Source organism: Gossypium hirsutum, chromosome A03 (genome assembly GCF_007990345.1).
Source record: "Gossypium hirsutum isolate 1008001.06 chromosome A03, Gossypium_hirsutum_v2.1, whole genome shotgun sequence".
NCBI lineage: Eukaryota > Viridiplantae > Streptophyta > Magnoliopsida > Malvales > Malvaceae > Gossypium > Gossypium hirsutum.
The window spans coordinates 71,586,967-71,607,429 of NC_053426.1; the positions used below are offsets into that span (position 1 = coordinate 71,586,967).

Below are 20,463 nucleotides of genomic sequence, written 5' to 3' on the forward strand. Positions count from 1 at the left end.
GCATCCCTCCTCCATTTGAATCACACCTCATCACTGGATGTACCTGAGTAGAATCATACAAACCATCAATCTTTTTATTCAATAGTTCTACCTGGTTAGATAGCATAGTGACCGCGTCGAGGTTGAAAACACCAACTGCTTTTGTCAGCTTCGTTCTCATGACTTGCCACTAATAGTTGTTTAGTGACATCTCTTCAATAAATTCGTAAGCCTCTTCTGGTTTTTTGTTGTTCAAGGTTCCACTGGCGGCTGCATCAATCAGTTGCCTTGTTGAGGAGTTCACACCGTTGTAGAAGGTCTGAACCTGTAACCATAAAGGTAGCCCATGGTGAGGGCACCTTCTCAATAGTCCTTGTATCTCTCCCATGCATTATAAGTGTTTCTAAATCCATCTGCATAAAAGAAGAGATGTCATTCCTTAATTTAGCCATTTTAGCTGGTGAAAAATATTTAAGCAAAAATTTTTCGGTCATTTGTTACGAAGTAGTGATTGACCTTCGTGGTAACGAGTTCAACCATTGTTTAGCCTTATTCTGTTATGAAAAAGGAAACAACTGAAGGCGAATGGCATCGTCAGAAACACCATTGATCTTAAAGGTGTCACAGAATTCCAAAAAATTTGCTAAATGAGTGTTTGGATCCTCGTCCTGCAAACCATCAAACTGAACAAACTGTTGTATCATTTGAATCGTGTTAGGTTTCAGTTCAAAATTATTTGCAGAAATAGTAGGTCTAACAATACCCAATTCACTTCCTGTTATAGTAGGCTTAACATAATCATACATAGTACGAGGAGCAGGGTTTTGACTTATTGGATTTGCAACAACTACAGGAGGTTGCAGATTATTCGGATTGTCCGCCATCTCTTCGGGTATATAGGTCACGTCCTCTTGCTCTTCCTCTACATATTGTAGGCTTCGCCTTATTTCTCTTCGATTTTCTGCCAGCTGTGCTTTCTATCTCACTATCAAATAGCAAAGGTCCTGACGGGTTCCTTCTAGTTATAAACTAGAGATCCTTGCCAGAAGAACTTGATGGTCGCTAAACTGACTAAAAATTTGACTAAGGCAAGCACACCTATCGAACAGTAGTATAGTTATGGTGAGATCAAAAATATCGTATCCACAAGGACTAAAAGTACTAATAATTACTATCTTTTTATTATCTAGCCTAAGAATTAAATGGGTGTTTTTAAACTAAAATTAACTATTTAATTAACTAAGAACACGACAGAAATAAAGGTTAGAAAATACTTTTGGAAAACCGATGGAGAAGAGAATACCCAAGGAAGAATCCACCTAGACTTCACTTACTACTTCTGAACTAGACGATTTATTCACTTGACTTAATCCATAGAAATCCCTAGTTTATGTTAATATCTCTCTCAAGACTAAAAACAACTGACTCTAGGTTGATTAATTGAATTCTCTTTCTAATTAAAACACTTATTATCACATTAACTCGATCTATAGATTCCCTTATTAGATTTGACTCTAATCTGCCAGATTTGACTCTAATCTGCCAGATTTATGTTGTCCTATCTCTAGGATTGCAATTAACTCTGCTTAATTATGGAAGATCTACTCTTAAACAAGGACTTTTATTCTACTAAATAAGCACATCAAAACCTGAATTAATATCCTGAAATATTAAAGCAAGGATTAAAACTCATAATTAAGAATAAGAACAAGTATTTATCATATAATTCAAAAGATAATATGATTCATCTTAGGTTTCATCTTCCCTAGGTGTTTAGGGAATTTAGTTCATAATGATGGAGGAAAACATCTCAAAATTGGGAAAACAACAAAACATAAAAAAACCCAAAAACTTCAGTAGAACTTGAATGGAGATCTTCAGTCTTGAAGTCAATCCTACTTCCGAGCTGATTCCAATGGCTGTCTTCGAGTATTTTCTACCTTCTATTCTGCCTGTCCCTTTTTGATCCTTCTCTAGGGTGTTTATATAGACTTTGGAAAGCCCAAAATAGCCCAAAATTAGCCTTTTCCGAATAGAATTAGACTTGGGCTCTACAGGGACACGGCCGTGTAACACGCTCGTGTGAGGGTGCTCAAGCTGTGTGAAATTCTGACGTGATTTAATGTCAACATGGCCATGACACACGAGAGTGTGGCCAGCCCGTATGTCACACGCGGACGTGTGGATTACCCGTGTGGAAGTGCCTAGGCTGTGTGGAACACTGAAATTAGCCTATTTTATCCATTTTGGGCTCGTTTCTTGCTCTTTTCACTTTTCTATGCTCTCCTGAATATAAAACATGAAATTAAAGGATTAGGAGCATTGAATTCAATAAAACATATGATAAATCATCCATAAATATGCAAAACATGGGATAAAAATATGTATATATTATAGTTTATCACTTACCCGAGTGATAGTCAATTACCAACTCATAATCTTTTATCAACTCTAGCCATCTCCGTTGTTGTAAATTCAAATATTTTTGAGTCATGAAGTACTTTAGACTTTTTTTTATTGGTGAATACCTGACACTTCTCACCATACAAGTGATGTCTCCAAATCTTTAAAGCAAACACAATGGCAGCTAGCTCTAGATCATGTGTCAGATAATTTTTCTTGTGTGGTTTCAATTGCCTCGAAGCATAGGCTATCACCTTGCCTTCTTGCATAAGCACACAACCCAATCCATTTAAGGATGCATCACTGTAAACCATAAATTCTTTTCCTGGCTCAGGTTGCACTAATACCGGAGCCTCAGTCAACAATGCTTTTAATTTCTCAAAACTCTGTTGGCACTTTTCTGACCATTCGAGCTAGACATCTTTGTGCAAAAATTTTGTCATCAGAGAGGCAAGCATAGAAAATCCTTTACCGAACTTGCGATAATAGCCAGCTAAGCCCAAAAAACTTTTAACCTCGGATACGTTCCTCAGTGGTTTCCAATCAACAATGGTTGAAATCTTACTCGGATCAACTCGGATCCCATCATCGACACAATATGCCCCCAAAATCTAACTTTTCTAAGCCATAACTCACTTTTGCTAAACTTAGCATACAACTACTTATCTCTCAAAGTTTGCAAAATAGTCCTCAAATGATCGGCATGTTCAGATTCGTCACGAGAATAAATCAGGATATCACCAATAAACACCACAACAAATTTGTCCAAATAAGGTCGAAAAATTCAATTCATTAAATCCATGAAAATTGCAGGAGCATTAGTTAGACCAAAAGGCATTACCAAAAGTTCATAATGACCATACCTTATCTGAAATGCAGTTTTTGACATGTTCGAGTCCTTAACTCTCAACTGATAATAATCGGACCTCAAATCTATCTTGGAAAATACTGTGGCTCTCTTCAGTTGATCAAATAAATCATCTATCATCGACAAGGGTACTTATTCTTTACAGTCACCTTGTTGATTTGTCGGTAATCAATATATAGCCTCATCGAACCATCTTTCTTTTTTCGCAAATAAAACTGGTGCACCCCACGGTGAATAACTAGGTCTCGCGAAACCTTTATCTGTCAATTCTTGCAATTGGGTTTTCAACTCCTTTAACTCAGTCGGAGCCATCCTATACGGAGTAATAGAAATAGGTGTCGTACTTAGAACTAGATCAATGCTAAATTCATTATAGGGAAATAGGGCTTTAGCAGCATTTTTAGTGGCGTTTAAACAAAAACGCCCCAAAAATTATACATTAGCGGCATTTTCAAGAAAACACCGCAAAAAACTAAACAATAACGGCATTTTTGGCCCAAACGCCATTAAAAACTGATCGATAGCAGCGTTTTTTAGCTAAAACGCCACTAAAAACTGATCAATAGCGGCATTTTTATATAAAACGCCACTAAAAACTAAGCAATAGTTGCGTTTTTGGTCCAAACGCCACTAAAATTGATCAATAGCGGCGTTTTTGGTCCAAACGTCGCAAAAAAGTTTATCTATAGCAGTGTTTTTGGTGCAAACGCACCAAAAAGTTGAGCAACCATTTTTGAGTAGGGTAACCAACAGTCGTTTCGATTTGATCTGATTTAATTTTCATATTATTTTCTTATTTTTCTTTTGAATTTGATTTAATTATTTTGGTATTTGAAACTAACTTTATAAAAAAATATAAACTACACAATTCACTTAGCTATGAGAAGTTTCATTTTAGTTACTTAATTATGAAAAGTTACAAATTGATAACTAAACTATTTAGAAGTTTTCATTTAAGTTACCAAGCTGTTAAAATCGACGTTGTATGGCTTTCTCTAAACCCTTAAATCCTAAACCTTAAACCTTAAACCCTAAATTCTAAAAACATAAACCCTAAACACTAATCCATAAACTCTAAAACCCTAAACCCCCCAAAAAATTCATATTGATGTTGATGTGTATATACATAGATATTAATGTAAAAGCTTATGTTTATAATAAATTGTGGAAGCAGTACTTAATATTGATTAAATTTATTTTTGGGTTTAGGGTTTAATATTTAAGGTTTAAAGCCTATGGTTTAGGGTTCAATGGTAGTATATATTTTAAGTTTATGGTTTAGGGCTCAATGGTAGTATGTTAAGTTTATGGTTTGGGTCGGGTTTGTTATTTTGGGGTTTGGTGTTTTAAAGTGTTTAGGATTTAGGGTATTAATGTTCAAGGTTTTAAGGGTTAGGATATTAGGGTTTAAGGGTTAATTGATTAAATGATGTTCTGGTTGAATCTAGGTTTCGGAGTGCTCGGAGTGTGGTTTAATTAAATACTTGATCTCATGTTTATACATATATTTATGATGTATATATGTTTATATTCCCAGATAATTACGCAAGATTTAGTATTATGAAATTTGATGAGGTGGTTCCTAAAATTATTGAATACGAAATGTTAACATGAAATTCTTAAACTTGAATCAATTTTAAAAATAAAATAAAATAAATTTAGTATTTTTATTTTTTAAATTAAATTCACTTAATTATAAAATTTGTGCACACTTTAAAATTTATAGCCTCATGATTAATTATTGAATTTGAATTTATAATTTCAAAATCTAAAAAATAATATGTGTTTAATAAGGTATCAATTTCCGAGTATTATAAGATGCTATAACTTTCTTTGCATGTAATCGACTCTCGAAATTAAACTCGTCTTACTTTAATTTTAAGATGCAGATAATAATGATCTCTTAAAAGAATTTTTTTTTAAAATTTTATTTTATGAAAGGTAATTTTATAAGTATTGGTCACACCTAGTTAAAAATATCAAAGACAACTCTTGTATTTTTAATAAAAACCTAATGTTTTAAAAATTTTCATTTTTTCTCAAGGTTGTCAAGTTCGTTTTTATCAAAAATGGTTTTGAAAATATATATTTTTATTTCAATTCATTTAATGTTTTAAATAATTATTAGAATTTATTTTAAATTGATTTACCTAAAATTTAAATATTAAATATTTAAATAATAATTATTCAATATAATTAAAATTTTTTCAAATTAGATATATTGTTTGCAAGAAAACAAACTTAGTTTAAAAGAAATTTAAGAAATAATTAAACTATTAAAATTTATTGCTATCAAATGCATTAGTGGCATTTTTTTCAAAAACGCCAAAATTTTTTTTCACTTTAGCCAAAACGGCGTCGTTTTATGTTGCGTCTCCAGCGACATTAGCGGCGCTTTTTTGAAAAACACCACTAAAGATCGAGAGTTAGCGGCGCTTTTGTAAAAATGCCGGAAAAGATCGAGAATTAGCGGCAGTTTTTTCGAAAAATGCCACTAAAGTTCGAGATTTAGCGGCACTTTTTTTAAAAATACCGCTAAAGATCGAGATTTATTGGCTTTCTAAAAGAAGCGCCGCTAAAAGTTTAATTAAAATGACGGTGTTTCTTTTACGATTTAGTGACGTCATTATGTTTAACAAAACGATGCCGTTTTTGTTTCATCCATTTCATCCGCAATACAAACCCGAAATCCCTTATTTTCCCCTAAATTAAAATTTCCCTTAAACCCTAAATTTTCCCCAAATCAAACCAATTTGTCGTCTCCCTTTCTCTTTTGGTTCCACAGGTTTCATTTCATTTCGATTTCAAATCAAACCCGAAGCTCCTTGTTTCATTTCGATTTCATTTCTATTATTTTTTATGTGGGTTATACTTCTGTTTTATTTTTGCAGCAAGCAGAAAGATTAAGGGATTTCATTTTGAAATCAAACCCGACTGAAGGCTAGCTTTTGGGAGTCCGATGTAGTTGTTGTTTTGAACCCTAGACTTTAGCATGCTGAGATTGGTAATCTTAGATTGTTGTGCTTCTCTATTTTTGGGGTTTTGGAGATGTTTGGGTTTCTTGAAATTTCAAAATTTGATTTAAGGTTTTTGTTTTTACTTCTGCTATTGATCATTTAATGAATGTATAGGGTTTATTCAAAATAGGGCTTCTTAATGAATTTGTAGTACGAATGTACTACCATCATCCATTTTTCTGCTTAAACAAGTGGCATTATGTACTAGTTTATAAAAGATGCAAATGAGATTATGACGAAGAATTGACCTTTAGTAAGAAATTTGCTCCTACCACAAGACAATCCATTTCATCTTCTTTGTCGATACTGACCCCAAGCCTTTCTTTAAAGAGGTCTGCAAACTTGTATGCTCCACCCCCTGTGGCATTCTCACAAACTCAACTTGTTAGAAGAAGTATGCATTTAAAAAGGTATGAATGTGAACTGTGAAGCAATCTATTAACATTTTAAACCTCAGCTAAACAACTCTTCTACCTATAAAGAACATTTACTATACCATTGCAATTATTACTCAAGCAATTTATTAACATTTTAAACCTCAGTTAAACAAGTCTTCTACAAACAAAAAACATTTGACTTTTATCATTGCAATTATTACCCAAGAACAAGGCCTTAATATTCTCAAATTAATGAATTTTTTCCATATTCTTCTAATGAAACCTTAGGAGAATATTTCATAATGTACCAACTTAAGTAAAACAAGATTGCTAAATATTGGGGAAATGAATAGTCAAGAACTTCTTCCAGTTCACCTAATGAGCAAGGTAAACACAGAATCTATGAGATGGTATGTTTGTATGATCAGTAAAATAACAGACTGTAGCAGAAATGAGACTGCAGCGCATCATATACAATATGGTACGAAATCCTTGAATAATCTATAGTTATTTTTCTGTTTGGTACTCCCATTTTTTTTTGGTAATTTAGTCTACTCATTACAATGAAGTTAACTATTGCTGTTTATAATCTTGTATTATATATACATATATATGTTAGGTGTGGGTCCCACTATGTGGGAAACCCATAATTTCTGCCACATTTTATTGTCTCTTTTTGGTTTTGTCAAAAGCCATTTTTGGGGGGCTTTTAACGGGTGATGTGGGCAGAAATTTTTGTAGAGCTAAAAAAAATCTCAAATTAAAACAGAGAGAAAGAAAGAAGAAAATTTCAGTTTTTCAAGTTTGGTGCAGCAGTGATCAACTCTTCGATCGAAGGTTCATCCGTGGTTCGATTGAGCTGATTTTTGTACAGCAGCTAGGCGATAAGGTGTTCTTGACTTTGTACGGTCGGATTTTTCATCCGAGTCTTGTAGCATCGAAAATACCCATTTTTTAGCAGCTGCGTTTTTGGTGATATTCTCTCATTTTTCTCTCTTTTGCTAAAGATTATATATTGTTAGCCTTGTTGGAGTTGAATGCTTGTTGTAGGCTTGATATTGTGATCTTGTAGTTGAACATTTGATGATAGTGGAACTCTTGATCGGACTCTAAAGTCCCGTGGTTTTTACCCTTGATTTAAAGGGGTTTTCCAGGTAAAAATACCGGTGTCTCTATTTATTTTTGTTGTGGTTGCATTAGTTGATTTGTGGTTGATTAAGGTTGCTAGAGAACATATTTTATGCTATTGTGCTTGCCATAATTTTTGACATGAGTAAAGAACACCGGTTGTGCTTTTGCTTTGTTTCGGTTGTTCGGTTTCTTCCTAACAATATATATGTTAATCCTCTACAGGACTTTGGAGGTTTTTTTTATTTTTAAATGTTTGTTTCTATCTTGAAATTTATTCTTTAAATTTCCATTTCCTTTTGCATGTATCCTGATATCATTTCCAGAAACAGGCCTATTTCTATTTTTCTATCCAAAATTAGTTTCTCATTTTCTTAAGCAATAAAACATTTCATGTACGTAGAAGTTTTTATTTCAATGTGGACAGTTATGGATTTCTTGATAAGAGTTCTTTTTGTTATTTTTACTAATGTTTTTGCAGTGTTTGGCCTTTGATTCATGAGCAGTACTTTTCAGATTACTTTATTCAAAATTATTTTTAAGCATCAGTAATAAGAAAATGAAAATTTTGTTCCCAAAACTGAGAAAAGCATGAAGCTCAGTATTATAAATTATACTAAATTATTTTAAAGATCAGTAATGGCTTTTGTACCTGTTTCCTTGGTGTTGTAGGTGATTCAAGGGCAGGCATAGAAAACCTATTGGAGTGGCTTTTTCTAGCAGTTTGGCATCAAATTATCAGGACCTACATTTGTTGCTCATCATCTCCCATCCAAAAGTTAGTATATTGATTGAATCTCACATTTTTTTCTTCTTTCAAACCTCTTAAACTGCAACATACTATAATTCATTTTCATGCTTGCAATTACTTATGTTGCCATTTTCATGGCGTGTGTCGTTTTCTTTTTCATATTTGTCGAAAGTCGTCGTCGGCAGCCTTCTGCTACATCTCCGTCTGCATCCCTCTGCTACATCTCCGTAATTACTGTGCATTTTGAATTTGTGCATTTTTTTTGCAATCAATTAGTTGCACCATTTGAATGTAATTTTGCTATTTAAATATTAACATGATTTTTCAATATTTTGACTAAAAATATTAATTTATTATATGATTAAATACTATCTTTTTGACTAAAAGTATATATTTAATACTAATTAATTTTTGATATTAATAATGTTTGATTTTAATATTTAATATTTTTAAATGTTTTTAAAACTTATAAATATTTTTTATCAATATAATAGTATTGGTCATTATTTAAATTTATTTTAATATAAAAATCAAATTATTATTCTTTTTTCCAAAAAAAGAAAATGATTTAAAAGCTTCAATGTAATTAGTTAAACAAAGTTTCAATTTAGGTTCGTCATTACAAAATAGTTTATACTTTAGTTGCAATATTATCCAAATCTCATCTCAAGATAAGTTTAAAAGGTATTTAATATAAATAAATTGTATTTAATATAAGTTTAAAAGGTATTTAATATTATCCAAATCCATCTCAAGATAAGTTTAAAAGGTATTTAATATAAGTTTAAAAGGTTGGGTTTCATCCATTTCCTCATTTGCAAGTTCAATGTAATTAGTTAAACAAAGTTTCAATTTAGGTTCGTCATTACAAAATAGTTTATACTTTAGTTGCAATATTATCCAAATCCCATCTCAAGATAAGTTTTTGAATATTATTTAATTAAAATAAATTGTTTGAAGGGAAATGATATTTATCTTAATGTTATATATATATCATATCATAACTTACATAACTTACATAACCTATATAACTTAGATAAATATATAACATAGATAAATATATAACTTACATAACTTACACAAATATATATCATATCATAACTTACATAATACATAAATATATATCATATCATAACTTACATAACTTACATAACTTATATAACTTAGATAAATATATAACTTACACAACTTTACATAAATATATATCATATCATATCTTACATAACTTACATAATACTTAAATATTTATCATATCATATCTTACATAACTTACAAAACTTACTTAACTTACATAATAAATAAATATATACTTGAAAATCCCGCAACTTACCTGAATTAGTTTACACCCATTAGATACTTGATACTTGATATGTATTATCTATTTTAGTACAACGACATGATTTAAATCAATTGAGAACATTTAAGTAATTGTAATATGTTGTCAACTTTAGATTTCAAGAACTACGAAATGGATAGGAGTTGGATGAATTTGTCAAGGGTAAGCAACAACTATCGAAATGGAGTACAAACTTTTCTAAATTTTGCATTTCAAAATGCAAGCCAAGAGAATATGATTCTTTGCCCATGTAAGAAGTGTGGTAACATCAATTGACATTTTTCTAAAGTTGTCTACGAACATCTAATTGTTGATGGCTTTATTCGGGGGTATAAAAAATGGATTTTCCATGGAGAGTGTACATCTAGTGGAACTTCTTCAATGATTAATCTGACTTATCCTGATACTGCTTACCATCAGTATGTTAGACAAGATGACATGGAAGGTATGTTGTGGGATACATTTAATATGCACAGTCATGGTGAGCAATCATTTCCCCCTGACTTTATTGCATCCGATGATTGTAATATTGGTGGAAATGTTTTTACTGAAACTAGAACAAGTGCACCTGACGAGGAACCAAATGAAGAAGTGACGAAGTTTTGCAATTTACTTGATGAAATGAATGAAGAACTTTACGAGGGATCAAAATATTCGAAATTGTCTTTTTGCATTCGTCTATTTCACTTAAAATATTTGGGAGGGTGGACTAGAAACTCTTTTACAATGCTGCTAGAGTTTTTGGAAGATATGTTTCCATTTGCAAAAATCCCCCAGTCTTGTCAAGATATGAAGAGACATATAAAAGATTTAGGCCTTGGATACGGTAAAATTCATAGTTGCCCAAATGACTGCATGTTGTACTGGGGCAATCAGAAAAACCAACAGTCTTATCATGTTTGCGGTAATTCTTGTTGGATGAATAGAAATACAGAAGATGTGTATGCTGATGAAGGTGGGGCACAGTTAAGAAAGAAGCCAGCCAAGATTTTGCGATATTTTCCCCTAATACCAAGACTTCAAAGGCTTTTCATGTCATCAAAGACAGCCGATTCTATGAGGTGGCATAATGATCAATGAACAGATGATGAATTATTAAAGCATCCTATGGATTCTTTAGCTTGAAAATCGTTTGACAGTAAATTTCCAAGCTTTGCAAGCGATTCTCAGAATGTGAGGCTTGGGCTAGCAGCTGACGACTTTAATCCTTTTAAAATCATGAGTACTTCGTACAATACTTGGCCTGTAGTGCTTGTTCCTTACAATTTACCTCCATGGATTTGCATGAAGCAATCTTCTTTTATATTATCTATGATTATCCCTAGAGAGAAAGGTCCCGGAAATGATATTGACATTTATTTGCTTATTAAAGAGTTAAAACAGTTATGGTCGGGTATTGAGACATATGATGTATTGAGAAATGAGAACTTTAATTTACGTGTAGCTTTGTTGTGGACAATTAATGATTTCCCGGCTTATGCCAATTTATCTAGTTGGAGTACTAAAGGACATTATGCTTGCCCTTGTTGTGCTACGCAAACTTGTTCGAAGTGATTATATAATGGGAAAAAGTTCTCTTATATCGGGCATCGTCGGTGGTTAGATGGAAATCATAAATTTAGATTTCAAAAGACTCTATTTGTCGGTACTGAAGAGTGCAGAGGAGCTCCTGAGCAGGCCATTGGATTTGAAATCTTGTTTATGTTAAAAGATATCAATTTTAGTTATGGAAAGATGAATCAACCACTTAACATGCAAACAAAGAGAAGATCGAGGGATGAATCTGATGAAGAGGATGATACTTGTGGAAAAAAAGGAGTATTTTTTTTAGTTGCCTTATTGGGAGCACAACATTTTACGCCACAATCTTGATGTCATGCATATTGAGAAGAATGTTTGCGAGAACATAATTGGGACAATTTTGAATGTCGATGGAAAATTAAAAGACAATCTTCAGAGTCAACTTGATTTAGTTGACATGGGAATTCAGTGTGATCTACATCCCCAAGTACTTCCAAATGGGAAATATCGATTTCCGCCTTCTATTTATGCAATGTCAAAGGAAGAGAAAGAAGTGTTCTGCATTGTGTTGAAGGAGATAAAGGTCCCAGATGCGTATGCATCAAATATATCTCGATGTGTGAGTCTTAAAAATCGAAGACTATATTCATTAAAATCACATGATTATCACATCTTGATGCAAGATTTACTGCCAGTTGCTTTACGATGTTGTATATCAAAAAAGGTGACGTCCTGTATAATTGAACTATCCAATATAATGAAAGCTATTTGTGGAAAAGTTTTGGATGTTGAAGAACTTGAGAAAGTACAAGATCGAGCCGCTTTGACTTTATGCAATTTGGAGAAGATCTTTCCACCTTCCTTCTTCATTACACTTGCTAATCTATCTCCCTCGTGAAGCAATACTTGGTGGACTGATTTTCTATCGATGGATGTATCCTATAGAAAGGTGCTAATTTATTTGTAAAGTATTCATTCATTCACCTCTATACATTTGGTTACAACTTTTGATAATGTTGTATATCGTGTTTAGGTTTCTAAGCAGATTGAAGTCTTATTGTCGTAATAAGCGTTATCCAGAAGGATCAATTGCTTAAAGCTACTTGGAAGAGGAGTGTATGACCTTCTATTCTAGATATTTAGAAGATGTTGAAACACGATTGAATAAACCAAGTAGAAATGTTGGGCTCAATGATCATAACTTGGCCGAAACTTATTTATTCCAAAGTTACGGAGAACCAATCTGCAAAGTTGAAATTGCAGAATTAGATGATATTTCTTGGATACATGCACATCGATATGTTCTTTTTCACCACGATTCAATTGAACCATTATGCAAGTAAGTTCTAAAATTTGATAAATATTTATCTTTTCGATTTGTTTATCTTCTAACCAATTAAAACTTCTTTTTAACATAGTGAGTACAAAAGAATCTTAAGATCTCGTTCACGCTCCCGAAGATTACAACATCAAGAGATTAATAAGTTATTCACAAAATCTTTTCATGAATGGTTAAGCCAAACGGTATGTAATTGAAGTTAATAAGTTACACATAATCGCGAAATTTAGTTAATCAAATAATAATGTTTTTACATAATACATTTATACTTACTCAATTTACTTTTGATTCAATAGGTTTGGAGTGAGAAGGACGCCAATGACGAAGTTAAATGGCTTTCCCAAGGTCCGAATAAAGTAGTAAAAAGATATAGTGCCTTCCTCATCAATGGATTTAGATTTCATACAAAATATCGCAAGAGAATGGGGAGAACTCTAAATTGTGGAATTGTTATTAATTTTTCAATTACAAGTTATGCTAGTGCTAGGGACAGTAATCCTGTTGAGGGAAATGTGGAGTATTACAGACTTCTTACTGACGTTATAGAGTTCGATTACTATGGAAAATGGAAAGTTGTCTTATTTCGATATGATTGGGCTGATGTTAATACTGCTCGCAGAATTAAAAAAGATCAATTTGGTTTTACAATGGTTAATTTGTCTCGTTTGATTCACACTAGACAACAATTGATGGACGAGCCGTATTTGTTTTCTTCTCAAGTGAAACAAGTTTTTTATTCGAAAGATCCAACTGATGAGGGTTGGTACGTTGTACTCCGGAACACCCCTAGAGACTTGTTTGACATGGGAAATGGAAGTAGAGATAACATTGTCTAAAGATCAAAAACTTTAATGATGTAGTAAGATTTTACGATTTTTTAATTATATGTAATATTATAATTTAAATCTTATTCTTGTTAAATATTTCAACTATTTTATATGTACTATTATTATTGTAATTAGTTACTAAAATTTCAAATATTTTATTTGTATTGCAGGAAAAATACCTAGAATAAGATTACGAGATCTAAGTATTGTTCAGAATACTCCAAATTCAGAAGCAACAAATAGTGAACAGCAGACTACCATTGGATCTTCGAATGTTCGGGAAACACCTGACGAGTCTGCAAAAATTCAAAGTAATGTTAAATTTAATTTACATGCATGTTGACTTTTATTATTGATTTCTTTTTCAAATTCTCATATTATAATATACCATTTTCAGCTGAAAGTGGTGGGACGCATAGAGGTCGAGGACGTACGTTGCTTAAAGATTTATACGAGTTAACTTCTGTCGAGCGTGTCAAAGTATCTAGAAACAATCTTGGACAGCCTGTTGGATCAGAAGCTCGACTTTTAGCAGGATATTTGGGCATTATAGCACGAAATGCCAATATGTTGCCTATCAACTACGAATAATGGCATCAAATGCCTGCTAGTAACAAAAATCAAGCTCTCGATAATATTAAGGTAACAAAACATGAATGTAATTTATAATACTTTGGTTTAAGTTTCATTCATATTTACTTTCTAAACTTGTGTTTTTTTAGGAGAGATTTGCTTTGGAGGTCTCGGAAACTTATATCAAGAAGGCATTGGGAAAAAAATGGAGAGACCATAAAAACACTTTAAAGAAAGAATATTTTAAGAAAGATATAAGCCTCGAAGAGAAATTGCGAAATGTCCTGCAGGGAATGCTGAGGTACCAATGGAAAGATACGGTTAGATTCTGGAATTCAAAGAAAGGAAAGGTATTACGTCCTTCCAAACTCTTATAATTATTTCGGTTTATAGTATTTACTATATACGTAATAATAATTTCATAATGTAGGACCGTGAGTGAGTTGGAACAAGCGGTAGGCAAAAACAAAAATTCACGCATATAGCAGGGTCTAAAAGTTTTGCTTGTGTAGCTAAGGCCGAGGTAGTTTGAATTTATTAATTGTGTCAAATATTAATTACTTTCTATTAAATAATATTTTTACTACTATATTGTAGGAACTCTCGTCCGGTCAAAAAGTTGGACGCCTTCAGCTTTTTGACATTACACATAGGAAAAAAGATGGATCTCCAATGACTTCAGAAGTTGGAGAAATTATGGTATATTTACTTAATAAATTTTGATTTATTTTAAATATTTATAATGTTTAATTATATAGGTTTAATTCGTCGTTAGTAGTTTTAAATAATGTTAAGTTATGTTTCATTTATTTTTATTATATATTTTGTTTCTAACTCTTTGATTGATTTATTAGGAGAAACTAAAGGATAAAAAGGCGGAGTATGAAGCGATTGTTTCGAGTGATAGTTCTGTTAATCTTGAGGACATTGATAACAGAATTATTACTGAAGTTTTGGGTCCTGAAAGGTATAGTCGGGTTCGAATTCAAGGATCTGATGTTAACCCAACCCAATATTTTGGATCCAGCTCGCAGTAATACATGCCTTCGGGGAGTCAAGCTCAAGCTGAAGTTCAGAGGTTAAAAGATCAGATGACTCAGATGCAAGCGAGCACAGGTGAGAAAATTCTTCAACTTAAAGTGGAGGCAGCATCACTTAAAGAGGAGGCAGTAGCGAGGGAAACAGAGCAAAATAGAAAATACAACGAACTCCAGCTACAGCTTCAGAATATGATACAAATGTTTCAACTGTCCCAGAAGCCACCATCTTAGACATTTATTTCCTTATTGTAAGAATGTTTTAACAATATAACTTTTAACATTACTGTAAGAATATTTTGTTATTTCATTTATAAATATATATTTCATTGAATTTTTGAAGTATCATTTAGATTTGCTGTTATTGGTTGGATTTGATGTTGCTTGAAGTATCATTTAGGTTTGCTGTTATTGGTTGGATTTGATGTTGCAGGAAGGATTCTATATGAATGGAATTAGGATATTAGAAATCTGCTAAAATTAGTGGCTTTTTTTTACCAAAAACGCCACTTAAGGCGACGCTCTTTAGCAGTGTTTGTCCAAAAAGTGTCGCTAAAGGTCACGTTCTTTAGTGGCGTTTGTCCAAAAAGCACTGCTAAATACCACATTATTTAGTGGCCTTTTTTACATAAACGCCGAAAAATGTTAGCGGCGTTTTTTGCGGCGCTTATAAAAGCACCGCAAATAGTTTTAGCAGCGCTTATATACGCCACTAAAGGCAAAAAAAAAGCCGCTAAAACCTGTTTTGCTGTAGTGATTCCACTTCTCCAATCGGAGGCAATCCAGGCAACTCTTCCGGAAACACGTCCGTATAATCACAAACTATCGGTACTGACTCAATCTTTAACTCTGACTCTTTTGTATTCAACACAAAAGTAAGATAAACTTCATAAGCCTTCCGTACACACTTTTGAGCGGTCATAGAAGAAATCACTACAGGCAAGCTATCCGACTCATCTGATTCAACCTGGAGAATATCACCATTTTCACATTTTAGTTCAATAAATTTGCTTCCACAATTTACTACTACATCATGAGTAGTTAACTAATCCATACCAAGAATTACGTTAAACTCATCAAACAGAAAAAGCATAAGGTTAGCCGAAAAATAGTGTCATCTAATCATCAAGGGACATTTCTTGCATATCTTCTCAACTAAAATATGCTTGCTTAATGAGTTTGACACTTTAATCATAAATTTCGTAGACTCAACAGGCATATTCATGCTAGATAGCAATTTTATGCACACATATGAATGAGTAGAACCAGGGTCAATCAAGGCAATAACAATAGTATCATAGATAGAAAATGTACCCGTAATCACATCTGGGGATGAAGCCTCTTTGCGAGCAGAAATGGCGTACGTCCTTGCAGGAGCTCTGCCCTAGGGTCTCACACAAGACTTTTTAGTGGCACTCTTACTGCTCAGTCCGTTATTCGGGTTTTTCTGCAGCCTAAATCAATTAGCAATGTTACCCGATCTTGCACTTTGATATATCTTCTTTTCTGCCATCTCGGGGCATTCTCTAATAAAGTGGTCTGGGGAACTACACTTGAAACAGGTCCTATCACTCCCTTGACACTCACCGGGGTGACGTTTACCCCATTGTGGATATTCCAGTCTACTTGGTCGAGCATTACCAACACTAGCAATCGAGGTGGTCTGGGCCTTAGTACTCGAATATCGTTTATCTCTATTTCTGTTCGAAACCCCAATAGAAGCAGGGGAGCGATAATTGAAGTCCCTTGACTTCTTCAATGTAGATTGAAATGACTTGCTCATAGGTTTTTTCTTTGAGTCCCTAGCCTCAGACTTGGCCTTTATTTTCTCTTTGGCCAATTCCTCGGCCTTACAAGCTTTTTCAACGAGTACAATGAACTCTTTCAGCTCAAGCATACCAACAAACATTCGAATGTCTTTGTTTAATCTGTCCTCAAACCTCTTGCACATAATGGCTTCGGTCGACACATATTCCCGAGCGTATTTGCTGAGTCTCACAAACTTACGCTCGTATTCAGTTATGGTCATTCTAGCTTGCTTCAACTCAAGAAACTCTTTTCTTTTCTAATCCATAAATCTCTGACTGATATAATTTTTCTGAAACTCCTCTTGGGAAAACTCCCATATTACCCTCTACCTTGGTACTACTGAGACAAGTGTCTTCCACCAATGGTAAGCTGAATCTCTAAGCAGTGATACAACACATTTTATGCATTCTTTTGGTGTGTATAATAATTACTCAAAACCCGGATGGTGTTTTCGAGCCAAAACTCAGCTTGTTCTGGATCATCATCAATGCTAGCTTGGAACTCTTCAGCTCCTTACTTTCAAATTGTATCCACCAGAGGTCTATTCAGTCTCACAAAATCCATACCACAGGGTGCCACTGGGATGGGCTAGAGAATAGGTGGGGTGGAGGGGGTTGAGCATTCGGGTTTGCTCGAACGAACTCCGTGTACCAAGCATCCATCATGCTGAGAAAGGCTTCTTGAGCCCTTTCTCCTCCTCGCTAGCTAACCGTGGGAGGTCAGTTATCAGTTGGCACCGCCCCCTCAGCGGGAGCCGGTGCTTTACTTTTTATGTCATTTGCCATAGCTTGATCAGGATCCATTTACTATATGAAAACACAATTTAAAATCATTAGAAGTCGTCACACTATCATAATATACGTATGTCATGTATAGCTAGACTTAAACACATGCTACGTAGTCTGAGAACCAATTAAAATGTAGCTCTGATACCACTAAATGTAACACCTCTTACCCGTATTCGACGTTGGAATAGGGTACGAGGCATTACCGGACTTAAACACATGCATTCATATAAAACCAAGACATGAATTTCTATCCAAATTTAAAACTTTTCATTATATTCATATCGTCTCTATTATGGGCCTATGAGGCCTAAAACATACATCGAAAGTAATTCGGGAATAAACTGAGAATCTTTAAAAATTTTACAACACTTAGAAAATTTTCATGTTTTAGAGATTCACACGCCCGTGTGGGTAGGCCGTGTGATCACACACACCCATGTGGCTTGGGACACGTCCGTGTCTTTAGCCCATGTAACTCTCTATTTATGATGTCATCAGCAAAATAAGGTCACACGGCCACAGCACATGCCCATGTGCTTAGGCCATGTGGCGAATTAAATTTTCGAAATTAAGTGCAAACTTCACATGGCTAGGGCACATGCCCATGTCCCAAGGCCGTGTCCTCCACACGGTTGAGATACACGGTTGTGTCTCTACCCGTGTATTTACTTCTGGGCATTCTGTTTTGCATTAATTAGAGTGTAGGGGACAAACGGCCAGACCACACGCCCATGGGGCAGACTGTGTGTCACACACAGTCTAGACACATATCCGTGTGGACAATTTTTAAGGCTATTTTCCAAGACAATTGCCACCTTTACTTTCATATACACAAACATGACTTCAATGACATCTCACATGACATAGTTTCATGTACTTAATTAAGACTCCATATCATAGAAAAAACCAATTTTACCAACACACACACGTATACAAATAAAAAATATCTCCTAAATTGCATGCATACATTATCATATTAACTTATTCACACACCAAACTACCTTCATCATTCAACCATCGATAACCATGAGCTATATCATATTAGCATTGACAGATACATGCATAAATGAATTGGTTTACAACCCAAAATTCATTATGAGCCACACCATATGGCCTTATACAAAATGAATCAAATATCATCATAAGCCAACACATTTGGCTAAATCAATATGACGTATAACAAAAAGACTAGGTCCCTATACATGCCATACTCAAAATACTTAAATTCACTATACCCAAAAGATTGGTTTGATAGTTGGAATTGAGCTCCGACGTCCTTCGATCCCTGAGCTAGCTTGGTGATACTATAAGAAAATTGGAGAAGAAAGGGAGTAAGCTTAAAGCTTAGTAAGTTTGCATATAAATATTAACAACATTAACCATGCATCACTATACACATAACTTATCATAATTTATCACAATGTTATCAAGTATCATATATGTAATTTAACTCATGTCATTTACATAGTGAACAATAAACTCAAGACCATAATTCATTCATTCACTTCTAACCGAAGTTTTATCATTTCGTGATCTCAATATGTAACATCCCGAATTAGGGCTTAGTTGGAATAGTGATTTTGGGACCACAAATTTGACATTAAAATAATTATTTTATGATCATTATGAGGTCTAGGATATGAAAATAAGCATGTGCGAAAGTTTCATGAAGAAATTCTATGTGTAAGGTGTCCAATTGGAAATTAAGGACCAAATTGAATAAATTGCAAAACTTGAATTCTAGAAGCAATTTGTATGAAATTGCTTTGGAATATTAATTAGAGGTCCTTAAAAAGTAATTTCCCAATTTCTAAGTTTTTGGACAAAAATGGGCATGCATGGAAAATTTGGAAAGGTTAGTAAGGAAGGGCATTTTGGTCATTTGGTTAATTAATGAAATAAAAAGGAAAAATCAAGCAAAAATTCACTCATTTTCTTCTCCATGTTGTCAAATTTGAAGGAGTCTCCATAGCTAGGGTTTTTCGACATTTCAAGCTCAATAGTAAGTGTACCCTATCCCCGTTTTTAATGTTCTTCGTATTTTTGAAACCCTCGTAACATGCTCTATCCATTTCTACCCATATTTCAAGCTAGGGTTCATGTTAGAAATTTGATCCATGCATGAGATGGTTGTTCTTTGATGATTTATGGAGGGTTGTGAAAGTTAGATGTTAGATGTTAGATAAACATATTTTGCTAGGTAATTTTTCATAAAAACACCAAAAAGGGACTTAAATGAAAAATGTATAAAATGTGGGGTAGAAATGTGAAATAGAGGAAAATGTGGGCTAGTATGAGCTTATAATACATTCGGATAGGCTTGGGTAGCCAAGAAATTACATGGATTTCATTATACGAGACTTAGGACTAAATTGTAAATATTGTGAAAGGTTAGGGGCAAACTGGTCATTTTTCTCGAGGGTGAGTTTTAGGCCTAAAACGAATAATGTTATGTATTAATAACCTAATTTTATTGATATAGACCCCAAGGAAACAATTCCAAAGGTCGACCAACGAAAAGTTTCGGAATAACCGAAATACGAAACCGAAGCCGTTACCAAGTAAGTTTGTATAACCTGAAGTAAACTTTTAATATACTTAAACATATGTGTTCTTGAATGTATGAAAATTTAGATATTCATTGCATGATAATTTATGAATGTGCTTGTGTAAAGGAAAAATGATAAATGTCCCGGTTGAAATAGAAAAG

The 20,463-nt window shown here is 33.6% G+C and overlaps 1 non-coding gene across 1 annotated transcript; it reads left to right on the top strand.

Annotated features, from left to right (window-relative positions):
* Positions 1–320: 320 nt before the first annotated feature.
* Positions 321–425, top strand: LOC121226266 (small nucleolar RNA R71). Its single transcript, XR_005924117.1, has one exon. It is a non-coding gene; the product is annotated as a small nucleolar RNA R71 (small nucleolar RNA).
* Positions 426–20,463: the final 20,038 nt, after the last annotated feature.